At 39.1% G+C, this 22,023-nt stretch overlaps 1 protein-coding gene and 1 long non-coding RNA gene across 5 annotated transcripts in view; one reads left to right on the top strand and one right to left on the bottom strand.

Annotated features, from left to right (window-relative positions):
- USP53 (ubiquitin specific peptidase 53) overlaps window positions 1-14,079 on the bottom strand; it is a 72,224-nt gene extending 58,145 nt beyond the window's left edge. Inside the window, exon 1 of one of the 3 annotated variants that reach the window (XM_024119375.3) lies at window positions 13,801-14,079. The gene's annotated coding sequence lies outside the window, so the exon portion shown is untranslated. Of the gene's footprint in view, window positions 1-13,346; window positions 13,368-13,800 lie in introns of those variants that run through there. The other 2 variants (XM_024119372.3, XM_055086202.1) reach the window with 2 other exon arrangements.
- A 103-nt stretch (window positions 14,080-14,182) lies between these two features.
- The window catches only part of LOC102983146 (uncharacterized), a 189,095-nt gene continuing 181,254 nt past the window's right edge, over window positions 14,183-22,023 (top strand). Inside the window, exons 1-2 of one of the 2 annotated variants that reach the window (XR_008617879.1) lie at window positions 14,183-14,345; window positions 18,701-18,773. This is a non-coding gene — a long non-coding RNA (uncharacterized lncRNA). The remainder of the gene's footprint in view (window positions 14,346-18,700; window positions 18,774-22,023) is intronic. The other variant, XR_008617878.1, reaches the window with a different exon arrangement.

Here is a 22,023-nt window from a genome sequence, read left to right as displayed (position 1 = left end):
CCTCTCCCGTTGCGGAGCACAGGCTCCGGACGCGCAGGCTCAGCGGCCATGGCTCACGGGCCCAGCCGCTCCGCGGCATGTGGGATCCTCCCAGACCGAGGCGCGAACCCGGTTCCCCTGCATCGGCAGGCGGACGCGCAACCACTGCGCCACCAGGGAAGCCCTGTTGTCTTTTTTAATGACAGCTATTCTGACAGGTGTGAGGTGATATCTCATTGTGCTTCTGATTTGCATTTCTCTGATGATTAGTGATGTTAAGCATCTTTTCATGTGCCTGTTGGCCATCTGCCTGTCTTCTCTGAAAAAATGTCTATCCAGATCCTCTGCTCATTTTTTAATCATGTTGTTTTTCAGAAATTGTGTTGTATGAGTTCTTTGTATACTTTGGATATTAACCCTTTATCAGATATATCATTTGCAAATATCTTTTCCCATTCAGGAGGTAGCCTTTTCCTTTTGTTGAAGTTTCCTTCACTGTGCAAAAGCTTTTTAGTTTGATGTAATCCCATTTGTTTATTTTTACTTTTGTTTGCCTTACCTGTGGAGACATATCCCCCAAAATATTATTAAGACTGATGTCAAAGAGAGTATTCCCTATGTATTCCTCCAGAATTTATGGTTTCAGGTCTTATATTTAAATCTTTAATCCACTTTGAATTTATACTCGTGCATGGTGTGACAGATTAATCCAGTTTGATTCTTTTGCATGTAGCTGTCTAGTTTTCCCAGGACCATTTATTGAAGATGTTGCCTTTTCCTCTGTATATTCTTGCTTCCTTTGTGGTAGATCAATTGCCCATATGAGTGTGGGTTCACTTATGCGCTATTTTGTTCCATTGATCTATGTGTCTGTTTTTCCGCCAGTATCATACTGTTTTGATGACTGTAGCTGTGCAGTATAGTTTGAGGTAAGGGAACATGATAGGTTGAGTTTTGTTCTTCTTTCTCAAGAATGTTTCAGCTATTCAAGGTCTTTGTGCTTCTATACAAATTTTAGAACTATTTGTTCTAGTTCTGTGAAAAATACCATTGGCATTTTGATAAGGATTGCACTGAATATATAGACTGCCTTGGGTAGTAGGATCATTTTAATAATATTAATTATTCCAATCCATGAACACAGTGTATCTTTCCGTTTGTATTGTCTTCAATTTATTTCATCAGTGACTTATAATTTTCCAAGCACAGGCCTTTTACCTCCATAGTTAGATCTATTCCTAGGTATTTTATTCTTTTGGATGCAACTGTAAATGGGACTGTTTTCTTAATTTCTCTTTCTGATAGTTCATTGTTAGTGTATAGAAATGCAACAAATTTCTCCATATTCATTTTATATCCTGAAACTTTAATGAATTCTTTGATGCACTCTAGTAGTTTTTGGTGGCATCTTGAGGATTTTCTATGTATAGTATCATTTCATTTGCAAACAGTGACAGTTTTACTTCTTCCTTTCCAATTTGCATTCCTTTTATTTTTTTTCTCATCTGATTGCTGTGGCTAGGACTTCCAATACTATGTTGAATCAAAGTGGTGGAAGTAGGCATCCTTATCTTGTTCCTGATCTTAGAGGAAATGCTTTCAGCTTTTCACTGTTATGTGAAATGTTTGCTGTGGACTTGTCATACATAGCATTTATTATGTTGAGGTAGGTTCCTCTATACCCAAATTGTTGAGAAATTTTATAATGAATGGATATTGAATTTTGTCAAAAGCTTTATCTGCATCTACTGAGACAAACATGATTTTTATTGTTCAATTTGCCAATGGGGAAATCACACTGATTTGCAGATATTGAACCATCCTTGCATCCCTGGGATAAATCCCAATTGACAATGACATATGACCTTTTTAATGTATTGTTGAAATCAGTTTGCTTATGTTTTGTTAAGGATTTTTGTGTCTATGTTCATCAGTGATATTGGTCAGTAATCTTTTTTTTGTGATATCTTTGTCTGGTTTTGTTATCAGGGTGATCCTGGCCTCGTAAAATGAGTTTGGAAGTGTTCCCCTCTTTTCAATATTTTGAATAGTTTGAAAAGAATAGGTGTTAACACTTCTTTATGTGTTTGGTAGAATTCACCTGTGAGGCCATTTGGTCCTGGACTTTCATTTTGTGGGAGTTGTTTAATTACTGATCCAATTTCTTTACAAGTAATTGGTCTGCTAATATTTTCTATTTTTTCCTGGTTCAGTCTTGGGAGGGTGTACATTTGTAGAAATTTGTCCATTTCTTTTAGGCTGCCCATTTTATTGGTGTATAATTGTTCATAGTAATCTCTTAGGATCCTTTTTATTTCTGTGGTTTCGATCGTAACTTCTCCTTTTTCATTTCTGATTTTATTGATTTGGGTCCTCTCCTCTTTTTTCTTGATGATTCAGGCTATTGGTTTATTAGTTTTGTTTATCCTTTCAAAGTACCAGCTCTTAATTTTATTAATCTTTTCTAGTGCTTTTTTTTTGTCTCTATTTCACTTATTTCTGCTCTGACCTTTATGACTTGTTTCCTTCTACTAACTTTGGGTTTTGTTTGTTCTTCTTTCTTTAGTTCCTTTAGGTGTAGGGTTAGGTTGTTTGAGATTTTTCTTCTTTCCTGAGGTAAGCTTGTATCACAATAAACCCTTCTGAGAACTGTTTTTCCTGTGTCCCACAGGTTTTGGATTGTTGTGTTTTCATTTCCATTTGTGTCTAGGTATTTTTAAATTTCCTCTTTGATTTCTTTAGTGATCCATTGGTTGTTTAGCCTCCACATGTTTGTGGTTTTTTTGTAGTTTTTTTCTTGTAGTTGATATCTAGTCTCACAGAGTTGTGGTCAGAAAAGATGGCCTAGCCATCTTTTTATGGCCTAGCATGTGATCTATCCTGGAGAATGTTCCGTGTGCTCTTGAAATAGCTCTAACGACCAGAAGAGAGTGCGCTGTTGTGGTGGGCTGACTACTGTGGGCAGTCTAGTAGGCATGGCTGGCTGCCATTCTGGTTGACTGTCAGGCACTGTTTTGTGTGGAGACTGCCAGCTGCTGGTGGGTGGGGCCAGTTCACAAGGCTGTTGGCTGTGGGGCCCGGGGTGGAGGCGGTCCTGGAGCTACTGCTGCCCCACTGGTGGGTGGAACCAGGTTTTGGAGTGGGTGGCTGCAGGAGTGGGGGTCTTCATTCTAGAGTCAGCCTGCTGGTGGATGGGGCTAATTCCTGACACAGCTGTCTGCAGGGTCCATGGTGTCCCAAAGCTGTTGCTAGCCCACTGGTGAGTGGAGCTGGATCCTGGGGCAGCTGGCTGAGGGGTCCAACGTGTCTCCAATCTAGTGGCGAGCTGCTGGTGGGGTGGGGCCAGGCCTAGGAGATCCCAGGCTAGTGCAAGCTCACTGGAGGACAGAGCTAGGTTCCCAGGTCTCTGGCTGCAGGGCCCCAGGAGATCTTGGAACTGGTGTGGGCATGCTGGTGAGCAGAGCCTGTTCCTGACACAGCTGGCTGTGGGGTCTGATGTATCCCAAAGCTAATGTTAGCCTACCAGTGGGTGGGGCCAGATCCCAAGGTGGCTGGCTGAGGGGCTGTGTTGGTCCTGGGGCTGGTGTCTGCCCACAGATGGGTGGGGCCAGGGCCCAGGGGTTCCCAGGCCTGGTTCCCGCCCAGTGACTAGTAGGTAAGGGAGGATACTGGAGCTAGTGCTGCCCCACTGGTGAGCGGAGCCAGGTCCTGGGGCCTGGCTACAGGTTCCTGGAGCTGGTGTTTTGGCCTGCTGGTGAGTGGGACTGAGGCCCAGGGAATCCCAGGGTTAGTGCTGGCCCTCTTGGGTGGAGTTCTAAGGTCCCTGGCTGTGGGGTCCCAGGGCTAGCACCAGCACACCGGTGTGTGGAGCTGGGTCCTACAGTGGCTGTGGGCTCATAAGATCTTAGAGCAGCAGTCCTGCTGTTGAGTAGGGCTGAGCCTCAGGCCAGCTAGTTTCTTGGCCTGAGGCATCCTAGTATTTGTGCTGACAGGCCAGTGGGCCTGGCCGGGTCCCAGCACTAATAAGCTAGAGAAAAGAGTCCACAATGATGCTTGCCAGAACCAATGTCCATGTGGTAGAATGAGCTCCCAAAAATGGTGCCACCACTGTCTATGGCCAGGACAAGTCCCAGCTGCCTTCTGTCTCTCCAGGAACACCTCCAAGATCAGCAACTCAGACTGACCCAGGGTCCTTTTTAAATTACTGCTTACCCTGGGTCCTAGAGTATGTAAGATTTTGTATGTACCCTTTAGGAATGAAGGCTCTATTTCCCACAGCCCTCTGGCTCTCTAGAAAGTAAGCACCACTGGCCTTCCAAGTCAAATGTTCTGGGGTCTCATCTTCCCAGTGCAGGACCCCCAGGCTGCAGAGCTCGATGTGGGGTATGGACCACTCACTCTTTGGGGAGAACCTCTGCAGTTGTAGTTATCCTCCCATTTGTGGGTGTCTAACCTGGGGTTATGGGTCTTTACTATACTGCATCTCCGCCCTCTTACCTGTCTCGTGTATATCTTTAGTTGTAGAAGGTATTTTCTGCTAGCCTTCTGGTTTTACTCACCAATAGTTTCTCTGTAAATATCTGTAGTTTTGGTGTATTCATGGGAAGAGGTGAGCTCAGGGTCTTCTTACTCTGAAACCCTTGGCAACTCCCCCAGTATCATACTGTTTTGATTACTATAGTTTTTTAGTACAGTTTGAAATCACGAAGTGTGATGCCTCTGGTTTTGTTTTTCTTTCTTAGGATAGCTTTGGGTCTTTTGTGGTTCCCTACAAATTTTAGAAGTGGTTTTTCTCTTTCTGTGAAAAATATCACGGGAATTTTATAGGAAATGCACTGTATTTATAGATGGCTTTTGGTAGTATATACATTTTAACAATATTAATTCTGCCAATCCATGAACATGGGGTATCTCCATTTCTTTGTTTGGCTTCAATTTCTTTTATCAACATCTTATAGTTTTTAGTGTACAGATCTTTTACTTCCTTGGTTAAATTTATTCTTAAGTATTTTACTGTTTTTAATGCTATTATAAATGGGACTGTTTTAGTTCTTTCTTTTTCAGACAATTCATTGTTAGTGCATAGAAATGTAACAAATTTCTGTATGTTGATTTTGTATCCTGCAACTTTACTGAATTTATTTTTTAGTTCTAGAAGTTTTTTGGTGGTTTTTAGAATTTCCTATATACAATATCGTGTCATCTGTAAACAGAGAAACTTTACTTCTTTCTCTCTGATGTAGATGCCTCTTATTTCTTTTTCTTGCCTAACTGCCCTGTCTATAACTTCCAGTATTATGTGGAATAGGAGTGGTGAGAGTGGGCACCCTCATCTTCCTGATCTTAAAGGAAAAGCTTTGGAGTTGAGTCTGATGTTAGCTGTGGGCTTAAAAATATGGCCTTTATTATGTTGAAGTATGTTCCCTCTATGCCCACTTTGTTGAGAACTTTTATATTGAAAGTAAGTTGAACTTTGCTAAATGCTGTTTCTGCATCTATTGAGATACTCATGAGTATCTCATATGAGATAAAAATCATATGATTTTTAACTTTCCTTCTATTAATGTGGTATATCACACTTATTGATTGTGCAAATGTTGAGCCACCCTTGCATCCCAGGGATCAATCCCATTTGATCATGGTGATGGATCCTTTTAATGTGCTATTGAATTTGGTTTGCTAATATTTTATTGAGAATTTTTGCATCTATATTCATCAGCAATATTGGCCTATTGTTTTCTTCTCTTATAGTGTCCTTACTTACCTTTGGAATCAGTGTAAAGCTGGCCTTGTAAATGAATTTGGAAGTATTCCCTCCTCTTCAATTAATTGGAAAAGTTTGAAAAGGATTGACAATTTTATCTTACGCAAGTATTTCAAACTTGTGATTTAAAATTTTGAATTTGAACTTGAAAATGTGCCAGGAGTTTGAAAGGAAAAAAAAAAAAAAAAAAGGCAAGAAAGAAAATCACTGCTGCTTTCTTACGAATCAGTGCTTTACCAGAAATAAGTTAACCCCAAAAAGAAAGATTCCAGGGCTTCTTTCCTTCTTTACCCTAGATACTAACTCCATTTTCTTCCCCCAAATTTTAAGCCCAGTACCTTAAATAATTAGTAAATCTACAGCACACTAAAGTCTTTAGTTGGGGTAAATTTCTTTCCCTATTTTTAAATCAGAGAGGACTAGGCTACATAGAATTTATTCAAATTCTAACAAACAGTGATTTGATTAGGCTACTAGAACAGGCTAGGTAAATGGTAATAATAGCTTAAATTGAACTCATTTTATGGTTAAATTGTGTGTCCCCACACACACAGAGAACACCATGTGAGGATGACAGGCAGAGGTTAGAATGATACAGCTACAAGTCAAGGAAAACCAAGAATTGATAGCCACCAATGGAAGCTAGAAAGCAACAAGGAAGGATTCTATGCAGAGCCCTGAAAAGGAACCAATCCTGCCAACACCTTGATTTTGCACTTCCAGCCTCCAGAACTGTGAGAGAATAAATTTCTATTGTTTTAAGCCATCTGATTTGTGGTAATTTGTGACAGCAACCCTAGGAAACTAACACAATAGCTGATAAAGCCATGAGACTCCTTTATTTGTTCTTTTGAGTATACTGGGTTTTGATTATAAAATAGTATTTGTTTTTTATATAGATATCTAAAATACGTATAAATACTGCATAAAGGAAATTAGAAATACCTACAGTCTAGGTATAGTAGGATAGAATAGTAGTAGTATAGTAGTACAGAATCACTGTTAATAAAGCAATTGAAATTATTCTTAATAGTACCGTGGCCCAGCCATCAAACTGTAAAGTGAAATTTCATTTTAATATCTTTTCACAAATAAGCAATACAGCTACTCAAGGACACACTTAAGACTTTTCACTGATATATTACAACTGTTCATCTTACTAATAAAAGTATTTAAGGCTTTATTTTAGATAACTAGATTGCAAGCTATCTATAGGTACACAGATACATATACCTATATATAAACATGTAGCAAGTTAAAGCAATAAAAAAATCTCATTCGTTATAGAGCTATCTCATTTTTATAAAGTTGAAGGATTACAGTAAGAAAGATAATTGAAGAGTAGATGTCCTTTGATAGAGAAAACCACTGTCACTCTACTAATAGAGGAACTGGAGAAGACTATACTAGAAAATTTATAAAACAAACACAGAAAATAAAACTAAAGTAATAAGGACAATCTATATCACCACCACCAAAAACAGCAAATTTTAAATAATTTTCAATGTTTTGTACTTTTTTTGCTCAGTTTCTTTGTGTACAATAAAGAACTGTGCTTTATTTCTTCTGGCTTTTACTAATCACAAGTTTTCACTGGTAACTAATTAGAGAAAAACAAGAGTGCTTGTGTATTCAGGACACAGAGTATGAACATTAAAGGAAATGGCTTATGGCAATCTGCTTTAAGACATCATCTTCAGAAGAAAAGCATGCCAAAGCAGGCATAACCTAACATTCCTTTGCCTTGACAAAGCCCCAAACTGAACTCTTGCTTTACCTATATCTTCTTCCCCATCTTAGCTGATTGTAACTTCATCATTCCAGTTGCTCAGAAGAAATATCTTGGTATCATCTTTGACTCCTCTTTCTTGCATATCTCAGTCAGAATCTGACCAATTCTCACCACCTCCACTTCTACTATTCTGGTCTTAGCCATCATCAGCTCTTCCCAGGATTGCCAGAATAGACTCCTAACTATCTCCTAGCTTCTACCCTTACCCCTTACAGTCTATCCCCAAGATTAGACCAAGAAATCCTTCTAAAATTAAGTCATAAAGTCATCCTTCTGTTCAAAACCTTGTAACGGGTCCTTATTAATTCAGATTAAAAACCAAAAAGTCTCTATAATGGCCTGCAAAGCCCATACTACCTGCTAAAAGTAAAAAACGCTTTATTCTATACTCTCACACCACTTCTGAGCCCAGATGTGTGGGTTTTTACACAACAAGCAATTCTCTAATTCTCAGCAGAAATTACAATTTAACTCAATTTGACATTACCGGAGTTAGGGTCAGATTCCACAAGTCAAGGGCTCAGTCCCACCAGACTGACCCCCCCACTTCAGACACCAACCACAAGTCCCAAGTTGTCATCTGTACTTCTGATCAATAACCAATAAGTTAGGGGTTCCCACCGACCTCTTCCATGGATTCAATTCACTTGCTAGCACAGCTCTGGAAAATAGCTTACTTGAGTAGATTTCAAGTTTATTATAAAAGGATACAACTCAGGAACAGCCAGATGGAAGACCTGCATAGGGCAAAGTATGTGGGAAGGGGAGCTTCCATGCGCTCTCAACAAACGCCACCCTCCCAGCACCTCCACAAGTTCCCCAACCCAAAAGCTCTCTGAACCCCTTCAGTTAGGACTTTTTATGGAGGCTTCAATACATAGGCATGCTTGATTAAATATCTGGACATTAGTGAGTAGCTCAATCTCCACCTCTCCCCTCCCTGAAGGGGTTGGGTGGGGGGCGGGGGGTGGGGGGGGGTGCTGAAAGTTCCAATCCTCTAATCACATGGTTGGTTTCCTGACAATAAGTTCCCACCCTGAGGCTAACCTCCAGCCACTAGTCATCTCATTTGCACACAGAAAACATTTATCACTTTGTAGATTCCAAGAGTTTTAGGAGTTGTATGCCAGGAAACAGCCAGATACCAAATATATATTTCTTATTATGTAACACCTGTCCATCTTCTCACCTCTAACTTCATCTCTAACTACTTTCCCTTTACATTCTCCTTTTCAGCTTCATGGGCCACCATGAAAACTCCTGCTCTAAAGCCTTTACACTATCTATTCCTCTGCCTGGAATACACTTCCCCTTGATACCCACAGGGCTTCTCCTTGGCTCACTGCATGATTGCTGTGCTCAAAAATCACCTTCTATATGAGGCCTATACTTATTTAAAATTGAAACCCACTCCACGTTCCCAATTCCCCTTTCCCTGCTCTATTTCTTCTTTTCTCCTTGGCATTCTTCGCCAACTAATATAGTATGCGATTGACTCATTATTTTTATTATTGTTTATTATTGTTTCTCCTCCCAATCCTCTTAGAATATAAAGTGAATTCCAAGCATCTAGAACAATGCATAGTACATGGTAGGTAGTTATTAAATACTTATTGAATGAAGCTCAGGAAATAAAGTGAAACCTCAATCAACAAACCCTCTGAAATCAACAAAGATGACCTAGGCACTAAGGGTACAGGACAATTTCCCATCACCTCACAGCTAGGTTAGTGTCAGTACTATACTGACAAGGAGGTAAGATTATCTCAGGCCTATACAGCAGTACCTTATAGGAGGAAAAATCTTCCAGGGTTCAAACAGCCTGCTCACCTAAAAACAGGGAGGGCCATCATTAGAGGGGCAGGAGCTTATTATGCAGGCTGAGAAGTTTAGAAGAAGCCAAAGCACAAAGTACCTGGTAAACAAAGAATGCCCTGATGGGTTCTTGACAAGGATGGAATCCATGTTTTGATACTGACCCCATGATTCCCAATTATTCTACCTCTGAAAAGCTTCTGCCAACAAAGCACATTACTCAACTACTCAATCATTAACAGCAGATGAGTTCCATCATCTGTAATCATAAGCTATATAAAAAGGTTCATAGAATTATTATAAGAATCATCAACCATGTATAAAATACCTAATAAATGCCCAAAACATAGCACGCACTCAGTAAAGGCAAGCTAATTATAATGACAGCAAAAACACAATCTTTGATATAAAATGATTTTTTAACAATATAAATACACATTTGAAGAAAAAGTAAAAGCTGTATTATGATATTTTATACCCCATTTTATTATTTCTCCATTTCCTTAAACTGACATATCAATCTTGACTAAAGCCTTAATCCAGATTAGTGGCATCAGATAAACTGTATAATAAAGTATTAATTTCTAAATTTTAAAATCTATTAATAAGTCATTCTTAGTAGAAAAAAAGCACTTTCATTTATAGAACTATCTTACTTTAAGAAAACTTAAAATATGAAAAATTCTGATTTACAAAAAAATGTTTGGGAATGCTTCACTTTACAAGTGGATTCACCATAGTATTATTTTTAACATTCATTTACAAGCTGTTTGGGCTACAGAAAGAAAAATGAGTTACAATATTAGAAGGCAATGCATCAGAAATAAAGGGAAAGCAACTCAAATAACAATGTAAGCAACAGAGAAGATTTAATTTAGAAAAATTCAACCTATGTACAACTTTTCAGAAAAATAATTCAAAACTTCCTTAATGACGATTTTAATTCATAAATAACACGACAATCCATCCAGCCATAAACAATAACTAGAGCACCCAAAATGTCCCTTGACATTGCTCACATCATGTCTCTGGTTTGTAAGAATGCTCCCCGCACCTGCATTACCAACCCTTGCGCTGTCCATCCAGTATTCTCCTTACACTTAAGATGCCAATACACATATCGTGTTCATTCCCTTAGTTTTTCCCTCTTCCTCTATAGCGACACAATATAAATCTTTAACAACGAGATGTAAAAAATACAGTGGTAACCAAAAATGAAGATAATTCACAGGTGTGGTATAGATGACTGGGAAGCTGGAAGAGAAGGGAAGCAGCACCTTGCAAAAGCAAGGGTGTAAGAAAAAGACTATTTGATCTTTGGAAACTCAGTGCATTTGGGGGAGGATTGGGAATAGCCACAGACAAGGCTTAGGAAAGGTAGAACTCTTATTTCTGACTACGTCAACATTGTCTTACTAATTTTCCAATCTCTAGTGCCTAGCATACAACAATAGGTCAACAAATATTTACTGAATAAATTTGCTAGCTTGGAAAAGCACAAAAAGTAAGTAAAAAAAAAAAACCTTCCAAATTCCACAGGAAAAGTATTTCTTCAAAGTGCTTTTTGCAGGTCAATATTTGTAAAAATAGAAGACTAATGTAATTATTTCCAAGTTAATTCAAAAATACCACAACAGCTCAGATAACTGACTTTATTCATTAAAACAGCTAAGATATTGAAATACGATTTATGTTGTATAACATTTTATTTTCTGATGAATGACAAATATACGAAGCAACTTTTCTGAAGTGACTCATCTAAAACAAAATTTCTTCAACCATATGCAATGGTTTGTGGTACTTTGGGGTATGTCATGGACACCTTTGATGGCCTAATGAAGCCTATGGATGCCTTAGAATAATGTCTGTAAAGCACAAAATAAAATTCATGGGACTAAAATTAAAAAGGAAGGAAAAAAAAAAGAATGTATATGATTCCAAAGAAAAACAATTACATTAAAATTCAGTCCTAACCACAGACCACAGGTCTAATCATGTACCCTTAGTTTATAAAAGAACTGCTGATAGAGGATATGGATTAACTTGGAAAAGCAAAGAACAAATACTTTTGCCTAAATATTCTATATATGTATATTCCTATTATTTAAAGAAAATAACTAGCCAAGATTAGGATATTAGTTATTTAAAATTTAAATAACCCCTGAAGATTTTATCTGTGGTAGAACATGTCTTGTTCCTATTGTGTGCATATACTGTAATGCAAAATTTTCTAAAATCGTTACATCTGTACAAAATTAATCATACACTAATGCTACATATGTATCATCACTAATTTGTAGCTATCTCTCCAAATATGACATAAATTAGCACACTTCCTCCTTTAATCCAAGAGCTCATGAGCAACAGTAGGCTATACTGACAATCTTTTGAGCCCAAACACATCTAGCACACCCTGTGTTCAAAATACTTCCAGATGAAATATCTGTTACCTTACTGTAGGGTGCCTTAGGGCCTATAATTAAGAAAAACCTTATAGTTAAAGCTGTCAAATACCAAGATCTGCTCAGTATTTTAGTAACTAAACATCCTTGTAGGATAGCTCACTCTACCACTTTATAGATTTCAAACATATTTTTGGAAAATTGTAGGGTAAAAAATGTCCTTTCTAGCATGATAGGTGAGTTCCAAACAGTTCCAGCAGGGAAAATAACTGTGATTTTGACTTTTCAATGTGTACACTACCTTAAAAGAGAATTTTCATCTTTAAACTCTTTGTCTTGCTAAAACAAACTCCTAAACCATGATCCCAAAATTGTATTTGATACTACACAGTTTAAAATAAACATTTGACACTAAATAATAGAAAAGATCTCGACCCACAGTACATACTAAAACCATAAGTTTTGTGATTTTTTCTTTTTTGTAAGAAAAAGAAAACTAGGTGAAAAATGGTGCCCTTCCACCATTAAAATTGCTTTCTTTGTAAAAACTACTTTTTCGTATCTTCTAAAGAAAATAATATTAATGAATGACTATTGGTGTCAAGTTCCATGAACTATATGAAATCTACATACATTTATAAAAAGTTTTTTTTAGTTAATAGGGAAAAGGAAAGATCTGTTCTTGTTTGCTTATTTTTCACACTGTAGTAAAAAAATACACTAACTACCAGTGAGTTGAGTTGAATAAATCACCATCATGATTTATCACCAGTAATCATGAACCTAAACAAATTGTCCAAAGAGCTCATTTTAAAAACGTCTGAAATGTAAAATAAAAACAAAAAACTTGTTTTTTCAGAACATAATTAACTCCTACCTACAGTGAGTTTGTCTATTTGGAATTATGACAATGGTGGATAAATCATATATTCTGATTTTGCAAAATATAAGTTTCGTTTGTTTTAGTTTCTCTTTACAAGATTAAGGATTTATGCCCAGACCATCATCATGGAACTGAAAAGACATAGAAAATTAAACTAACAAGAAGTATTAACTTAGGCAAAAGTTCATTTCAATCAGAATTTTGTTAGCAATTTCTCCTCCTCCTTTTAAATATTGAGAATTAGCAACGCTTTTCTTTAAAGAACAGAACTAAAAGTGAATCAGACCCTAATCACAAAGACCCTGCTAAATTTAAACATCCCTCAGAAATAGCCTTGAATACTCCTTGCAAAAAAATACATATTTTTTTCCAGATGAGAAAACATTTGGCAAACTCTGCTATCTAACAAATAAAGCCTTGCACTACATTTTGCAAGCATTAATCAGGCTTCGCATTGATAAAGAAAACCTTGTAGCAGGATAACAAAACCTCAGAGCACGCTCAGATTGCAGGCTTTAGAAACCCTCCGTATTACACCTGTGCAAGTACTTCCTGTTCTCCAACGATGTTTAAAAGTAGTTTAGTAAACGTCCCGTAAGTCGCCATTTAGAAGCTAAACATTAACTTTCTAAATTACTACTACCACCCAGAAACCACCAGCCCAAAGATTCTCACGAGTCATCTCTTCTCCAAAGAGGGCAACATAACTACCTGGACCCCTTTCAAAAGCTCGGGAGAGGCAGTGGCTTGAAAAGTGAGGGGCAGGCGCCAGGTAAGCGTAATATTCATAATCCCAATGCAGTAAGCGACCCAGCAGGATCCCAGGTTCTGCCCCTGGCCAGCCCTCAAACACAGCAGCAACTAACAACCACGACCCAGTAAGTACAGCACCTCCTCCCTTCGCGCGCGCCTCCAGCCTGGCCAAAGGCATCTCCGCCAGATCCCGGACGCGGCGGGAAGGAGGCGCGGAAGCTGCGTGACCTCGGGCGCTAGAACCCGGGCAAAGAGCCCTGAGTCTGCCCCGAGGAGGGTGGGGTGGGGGAGGAGGTCGCGGGGCTGCGAGGGGAGAGACGAGGCCTGGGACTGGAATGAGGGTCTCCGAGTCAGGCCCATGGGGGTAGCAGGTCGTTGGACCTCCATACAGGGACTAGTTTTGGAGACTTACCTTGAGTTCTGCCCTTTTAGTGAGGGGAGCGTGCGGCTCAGGTAGAGAAATACGGGCCTTCTACCTCCCGCTGGCCCAGCTCCGCCTCAAGCTGACAACAGGCTGACACACCAACAGCTGGCACCGTAACCGGGTCTCACCGAGAACTAGAGCAGAGGCGGCTGGTCTCCGCCGCCCAAAGCGCGATCCTGCGCACGGAGCATGCGCACACGCCTCAACACTGCCAGTCAGGGCAGCGACACCTGCAATCAACAGGTCCTGGGAGCCCCGCCCAAATCCCCGCCTCGCCCCCGCCCCAATCCCCGCCTCACCCCTGCCCCGCCTCCTCGGTGCTGGCCCCGCCTTCATGCTCCACGAGCTGGCTCCGCCCCCGCACGCGATTTCCCGGCTTTCCGGACCTGCCGAATTGTGTTCCCGCGGGGGTTCGTTGGGGCGCGCGATCCAGTTGACTTACTCGGAGGCGCAAGATCCCGCGAGAGCAGGAGCTTGACCATTTTTACTAAGGCGGGAGCTGTGGCTTAGCTGTTGGAGAAAGGTGGCTGCAGGTTGGTCTTTGTGGTGTAGAGGGGAGGAAGGGATAGCTCCTCAGGTGGAGGTGGTTATTCCGATACTCTTGGTCGTCTGTTTATTCAGTATTTTCTAAGCTCAGGGACGCGAATCCACCAAGGGCTGGGCTTTAAGTTAGGAGTTGTTACCTCAGAGAAAACAACCTGTACTGCCTGGCCTGGAAACCCTTGCGAATACGCAGTTCTCTTTAGCATCTGTTTGCAGTTAAATGACTTCCATTGGTATGAGTGTATATCCCCCAGCTGGTTGTTTCGTGACTATTAATAAATTGAAAGCCTTAATAAACACGTTGACCCGTTTAATGGTTAATTGTGGTGAGAAAAATGTGGCTGCCTCCTTACTGTGCTTTCAACAGGTTTTAAGTTGCAAGCTAATGCTTGGGAAATGGGCTAAACTTTGTTTTGGAATAACTTGTTTCTTAGGAACAGTAGTAAATGAAAAACCCACTGTCTACAGATTCCTCTTAATAAGTAGTAAGGTTTTGGAACTCATTTCAAAGCTGTTGCAGGTACAACATAGAGATTATAAAAACTGATCTAACTAAACTCGTAGTTAACTCTAAACATTTATTTGAAGAAACAGAACGAAGAAACGTTTTAGGTCGGTATAAGCGAAGAGTACCTGGGACTGAATCAATGAGAATTTATTGAACGTTTAATGTTCCCTTCACTGAATTGAGCACTCAAGGAAATACAATGAAATTTCAAACATGGTTCTTGCCTTCAGGAAATTTAAAACGTTTGGAGAATGAGGGAAAAAATACATTTAAAAAAATAACACCATTAATTCTACCCTTGGTTTCCTTAGTGCCACTTTCTCCTGGTTCTGCAACTACCTCTTTGATGCACTTTAAATATTTTTCTTCTTATGTGTGCCCTCTGTGTTTCCAAACTATCCATTTTCTTTTGTTGTTAGTCCTCTTGTCTCCTTGAGCAATCTCTTCCCCATGATGGACTTACCTACTAAGTATCCTGGGCACCGTGGACTCCCAAATGTATATCTTCAGGTTAGACACTTTTAAGCAACAGCATCTTCGTTTGGATTTCATATAGGTACTTAACTATGTCCCAGATTGACGTGGGCATCTTTACCATTCCCTGTTCTTAGTGCCGTTATCTCTTCCCACCCATCTGGAACCTAACCTGCTTTCATTCCCTATTTCAGATAATAGCACCCAGTTGCCCAAGTCAAGAATCCATGGGTACCCCTATATTACATTTCCTTCATTTTCTCTATCCTAATATCAAATTCTATTGACTCATCTCCTTAAAGATCTCTCAAATCTACCTCTCTTTAATCTCCATTCTCACTGTCTTAAGCCATCAAGTAATCATCTCTCCTAACTCATCTCCCTTGACTATTGCAATAGCATCTAGTTATTTCCCACTCCAGTCCAACCTCCAGCCTATTAATAGTTTTTTCTAACATGAAAATATAATCGTTATATTCCTCACCAAGATTTTTTCAGGGGCCCCCATCCTCTTCATGATCTGGCCCCAGACTGTTATCTCATCTACCATTCTTGCCCATTTACTCCACACTAGCTATACTGAACTCGTTGCACTTCTTTGATTCTACTAGGTTCTCTCAAGATCCTTTAGGTCTCAGTTGAGTACTTATTTCTTCCCTGGAACCTTTCATAACTTCCTGGGACAGACTTGCCCTTCTTTCACCATTTCTGGACTTATTTATATCATAACAATTACGTTGTACTATATTTCTTTGCAAATGTAACTGACAGAGCACTCTTGGAAAATAATTTGGACTGTGGATAATGAAGACTCATACTATCTCCCTTCCTCGTTTCGAGATTATAGAAGAATGCCTTTCAGTTCACCTTGCTCAAGGATTTGACTAAAGGCTTCCCTGGTGGCACAGTGGTTAAAAATCCACCTGCCAATGCAGGGGACACGGGTTCGATCCCTGGTTCAGGAAGATCCCACATGCCGCAGAGCAACTAAGCCCGTGAGCCACAACTACTGAGCCTGTGCTCTAGAGCCCGCGAGCCACAACTACTGAGCCCGTGTGCTGCAGCTACTGAAGCCCGCGCACCTAGAGCCTGTGCTCCGCAGCAAGAGAAGCCGCCATGGTGGGAAGCCTGTGCACCGCAACAAAGAGTAGCCCCCGCTCCCCGCAACTAGAGAAAGCCCGTGCACAGCAACGAAGACCCAACGCAGCCAAAAATTAATTAATTAAAAAAAATTTTGACTAAACCCTGACTGTACTCTTTTTTAATCATGTAATTTCAAACTTCCTACCAGTTCTTGGCGTATCTAAGTACTAAGTTTTAAATGATAGACTTATAATAGGTCACAAGTTAAGCATCAAGAGGGCAGCCTGAAGCAAACAGATGGAAAAAGGGAAAATTGACAGTGCACCGCATTTTAGGGCAGGCGATCATGAAAGGGCGTAGAGTTGGAATGCCAAAGATCATCTTACACTGTTTGAATGAGGCCTACCCAAAGATTACATCATCAGCACCACCATACTTACATGCCTCTTAACTATTATTCTGCAGTGATTATAACTCAGACTTTGGGAGATGTACCATCTTGAGGATATGTTCACCCTATCACTGATAAGTGGTAAGAGTAGCAATATTCTATCCTGAGGAGCTGTGATCCAATAGTTCCAGGAGGTAATCAACATCTAAAGGTGTAGCAAAGCATGAATCAGCTGGGTGAGGTAAAGTGAAATGCAGTATAGAGAAATAGCTGAATGGCTACCTCAGGATTGTATACAAGGCAGACTCTTTTTTTCCTAAATGCATCAAGGAAATATTGACAAGTGTTATTTTCTTAGTAAGCTTCTAGAGAGCAGGGACCATATTTTTTCATTGTTGTATTTCCAGGCAGTGATGCTTAGCAAATGTGTTCAGCGGATTGAGTGAAAAACTGGAAGTTTTGTTGATTTTTTAGAGAATAGAGACATCTATGTGGACGAAAATTGTTGGGGAAAGCTTCTGTGGGAGATCAGATATGAGCTTCAGCTTGGAAGGTTCATAGGTAGGGATATTTGAAGGCACTGAGGAGGAAACATGACTACTTCAAGAGCAAAGTTTTAGAAACAGGAATGAACAAGGCCAATGCATGGCTATAATAGGAAGCCTTTATAAGTTCTTGAACAGGTTGTTTAGTTTGGAATTATATACAGAAGATTTGTAGAGGAAATTGTAGTTAGGCAAGAAGATGAGCTAAGCCAGTGCAATTCCAGAGAAATCTTCAGTCTGTGACTTGATGATGAGGCCAACCAGAAAAATCTAGTTGCAGTCGACCACTTCATCCTTGACTCACCTCCCAGTTTTTGTAACACCATCCTCTTTCGTGGCTTTTCTCCAACCTCTTTGGTTGCTCCTTTTCATACTGTTTTTCTCTTTTTTTTACTTTCCAGTCTACTTTTATCTTCTAAATGAAGATAAATAGTGTTCCACAGTGCCTGGTCCTGAGATCTCATTTATCCTCATGGTTTTAAATCTGTTTCCCACACAGGAGCCAAAGTAGCCTATTGTAAATGTCAACGTGTTACTCCCCAACTTAAAAATTGTTCAGTGGCTTACTATTTACATAAAATAAAATCCAAATTCTTGCCAAGGCCTGCAGACCCCTGAATGGTCTAATGATCTATCCTTACTTCCCTAACAGCATCTCATGCTGTTCAGGGATTTTACATTCTTTATTCCCTTTGCCTAGAACAGTGGTTCTCAACTGGGGATGATTTTTTTCTCCCAGGGGACATTTGGCAAAGGCCAATACATTTCTGGCAGTCACAGTTAGGGTGGGGAAGGGGTGCCACTAATGGTATCCAGTTGGTTGAGGCCAGTGCCGCTGCTAAACATCCCACAATGGACAAGACAGTCCCCCACAACAAAGAACTGTATGGTCCAAAATGTCAATAGTGCCAAGGTTGAGAAACCCTGACCTACAGCACCTTCCCCTGAGTCTCCAAGTGGCTGACTCCCTTTCATCCTCTGCACTTTAGTTTTAACTTCATCTTCTTGGAAAATTCATCCTTGACCTAGAACTCCCTGCTTATCTCTATCACAGTGTTCTGTTTATTCATCTCATACCATTTTTCACAACCTGTGATTATTTAGCTTATTTATTTGCTTATTTGTTTATTATCTTCCTCACTATCTAGGAAGAAGATCCCATGAAAGACCTCTCTCTTGATCATCATTCTTTCTGTAAAGTCTAATACAGTGGCACAGAGTAGGCATCAGTAAAGAGTTGTTCGACACCTGAATCTGTATCTACAATAAGTCACTGAATGGAAACTTAACAATAAGGCTTTCTTTTCTTCTTTTTCTTTTTTTCTGTAAAATTAAAATATACAGTTACCAAGAGTGAAGACACCTGGAAAGAAGTTGTCGTCCCTAAGAGTGTCTTCTGGAAGGCTGCTGGTCTGCGGTAAGTATTCAGATGTGTTCCACGAATACCCTTCCTTCCTAAGTAGCTTCTCACAGTCAGAACCAGAAGTAGAGTCATATTATGGCCAAATTGACTAATGTCTGTGAGATGATAAAAATCTGGAAGGAAAAAAAGAAATAAGGGAGAATAGAACCAAAAATGAGGTAAAATTATAATATTTTTGATCAAGTAATCTCTAAGTTTAGAAGACTTAGTTTTTTAATATATGCACATCTAAAAAAGCCATTTCAAAGATGTATTTAGAAATGCCTGGTTATTATACATTTCAGTTATTTCAATTAAGAAAATATGTATTGTGGACATACATTGCTTTGTCTTTTCCTGCTTTTAGTAATCCACACCACTAAACCACAGGATGGGCACAACTCCATGTGGGGCATTTCACCATTTTCTGGCTCTGGTGATTGGTATATGGGTGATTCATGCTAATCAGCATTCTTTCCCAGGAGTTTTCAAATTAGAGCTTACAGGAAAGATCCCTTTTTTCTCTGATTGCAAAGCTATAAAACTGTGAGCTCAGAAGTTCTTGTGGCAATGTGCCTTGTCATTTATAGTATCTGGTCTGAAAAAATAAGGCAGATATGGGGAGAGAGGGGGGAGAGAGAGAGTCCCTGAAGTTTCTCTATCCTCTTATAAAATAGGTAATTCAGGAATTGAGTGTTCTCTGGACTCCTCAAAGCTCTGCAGCATGACATGTTGTTAAACATCAGAAGATCAAATTCAATATCCATGGCATCTTAGCCAGCTCTTCGTTAGGCAAAACTTTACTGGCCTTACATCTCAACCTTTCTAAGCCTCTGATATACTAGAGTCAACATTAGCTAGTTAACCACAGTTAGTAGTTTAGCCAGTAACCTTAATTTTTGCTGACTTATTGTCAGCTTAGGCAATTTCATTACCTTTGTTTGTTATTTCACTTTGAAACGTCCTAATTTTCTTATCTGTAAAATTGGGATGAAAAATAATGCTTATATATGATGTCTTTTGATGATGCCCCAGATACAAGCAATTGTAAAGTCTTATACTGTGTTATTATGGCAATTAGTGTTGTTATTATGATTACCAATACTGCTGTCATCAATGATAATGTGATGCTATAAGAACCTATGTGTTGTTTTTCTTGCCGTAATATGTATTTTATTACAATCTCAAAGATGCAGGAGGCTTTAGATTCCATCTGTCCAGCCTCCCACTCACTAAAGGATCATCCCTGCTGGTGGTTGTCCAACGTCTGTTCAAATATGGTGACAGTGATAGAAAACCTGATGCTTTGTGGGGCATCCTGTTCCTTTTTAAGACTTCTTTAACTATTAAGAAATTTTCATCACAGTGAGTTGAACTTCACCTTCTAGTAATTTCTACACACTGGTCTTATTTTCTGTCCTTTATAGCAACAGAAATCTATATTCTCTTTTCCATAAGATGCTATTGAACTTTGAAAACATCTTTTGTGTTTTCAAGCTAAAAGTACTCAGTTCTCTCAACAATTTTTTGAAGGCCTAGTAAATATTAAGCTAATCCACTCATTCATTCATTCATTATACTTCACCTTATCCTACAAAGATTTAAAGTAAATTCTAGAAAATAAAATAAAATGAATTCTAGTATATAACATAAAACAATGGTCAAATTTAAATAAAAGAATCAGAGCTATGGGAAATTAAAATACAAGTAGAATGTAAAGAATGAGAACTAAAGAACGTAAATATGCATGAGCCTATGGCTTAAATTTATTTGACTCTGATCTAAAATCAAAAGTGAAAAAGATATTTAAGTTATCAGTAACAGGAAGACATTTTTCTGTCATCGTCTAAGATGCTTTTTCCTCTACGTGGGCCTTCATCTAAGGAGGCTCTTACCTATGTTCACTGACAGTGGACTCATCAACATGTCCCTGGAAAATGCAGTAAGTCTTCATAATCCATGAAACTGAATTCAGGATTCACTTTTGTTGTAACTTCTGAAAAAATGTGGTGCCCAAAAATAAAAACAGGTTTTTGCAATTAGCTTGATTATGGTTTGGGGAAATTATTTCCTTTTTTGGTTCAGACACTGTTTTTATCAGGACAGTTTAAGTAAGATTGTTTTAACCTATTTTGTAACTATGTCACTTTGTTAGCCAATATAAGTTTATGTTCAAAATACTAAATTTTTTGTTCCATTATTTTGTTTTTATGAATTGGCATTAAGCCGAGTTTCACAAATTTTAATGCCATTAGTTTTTTGGACACAAATGCTTATATTGCCTCAGAACACAAGCATCTTCATCATCTGTTTCGTTCATTTCTTGAAAACATCCTATTAGGTTTTGAAGTTTTAGCCCATATTTCTTAAAATTCACAGTTCTTCCTCAGTTTTTATATTGCCAGAATTAATGATATCTTCTTTGTCTGCAGCTAAATCATTGAGGAAAATGTTGATGAAGGCTGGATTCCTGACATTCAGCTCCAGCTGTAGCCCACGTTAACCCTCATGGCAGCATTAAAATTGTTTAGAAAGCCAAGTAGAGACCGTGTTTAAGGGCAACATGGTATCATAAAAGAGCATGGCCTTTAGACTTGGACAGACCTATGTTCAAATCCTGACTTTACCATTTATTGTTTGTGTGACCTTGAGCAGTTATTAACTACTCTAAAACCCAGTTTCCTCATCTGTACATAGCAAGGTGTCCTAGCTAATCTCTAACTGGGTTGTTGTTGACAGGATTAGTAGGATTGCCACCCCTGTGGGCATTTATTTGCATGGTATTTTTTCTAGCAACATTTCGTAATCTGAGAGAAAGAATGGAAGAAACAGATAGTAGAATTGCTTATGTTCAGAAGCAGCATAATATGATAGAAAGAATAGATGGAGAGTTATGGAACTCTTTTGCTCTCAAGGAGCTGAGCCTGTGGGAGGTCAGCTCACCTCTTTTAACCTCTTAATCCATAAAGGAAGGGATTGAGCCACGTGGTTCTAAACGCTGAAGATGTGAAATGGGGCCTTTTCCCAGTTGTTACCTAATTCCAAAATACGCCGCGAACTAAGTGTTTTATGCAAGTTACATTATTTAACTTTCCTAACAACCATAAAGTATTAATATTTAGATATTATTAATATCCTTATGTTAGAGACAGTGAAAGTGGGGTTCCTAGTACAGTGTCTGGCATATAGGAGGCACTCAATAAGCAAACTGAATGACTAAGTAAAGGAACTTATCAGTTAAGTATGACATCTGGTTACAGCCATG

This window comes from Physeter macrocephalus, chromosome 7 (assembly GCF_002837175.3).
Source record: "Physeter macrocephalus isolate SW-GA chromosome 7, ASM283717v5, whole genome shotgun sequence".
Taxonomy (NCBI): Eukaryota; Metazoa; Chordata; class Mammalia; order Artiodactyla; family Physeteridae; genus Physeter; species Physeter macrocephalus.
Note: the sequence above shows the minus strand (reverse complement) of the source record. Positions and strands in the feature narration are given on the sequence as shown.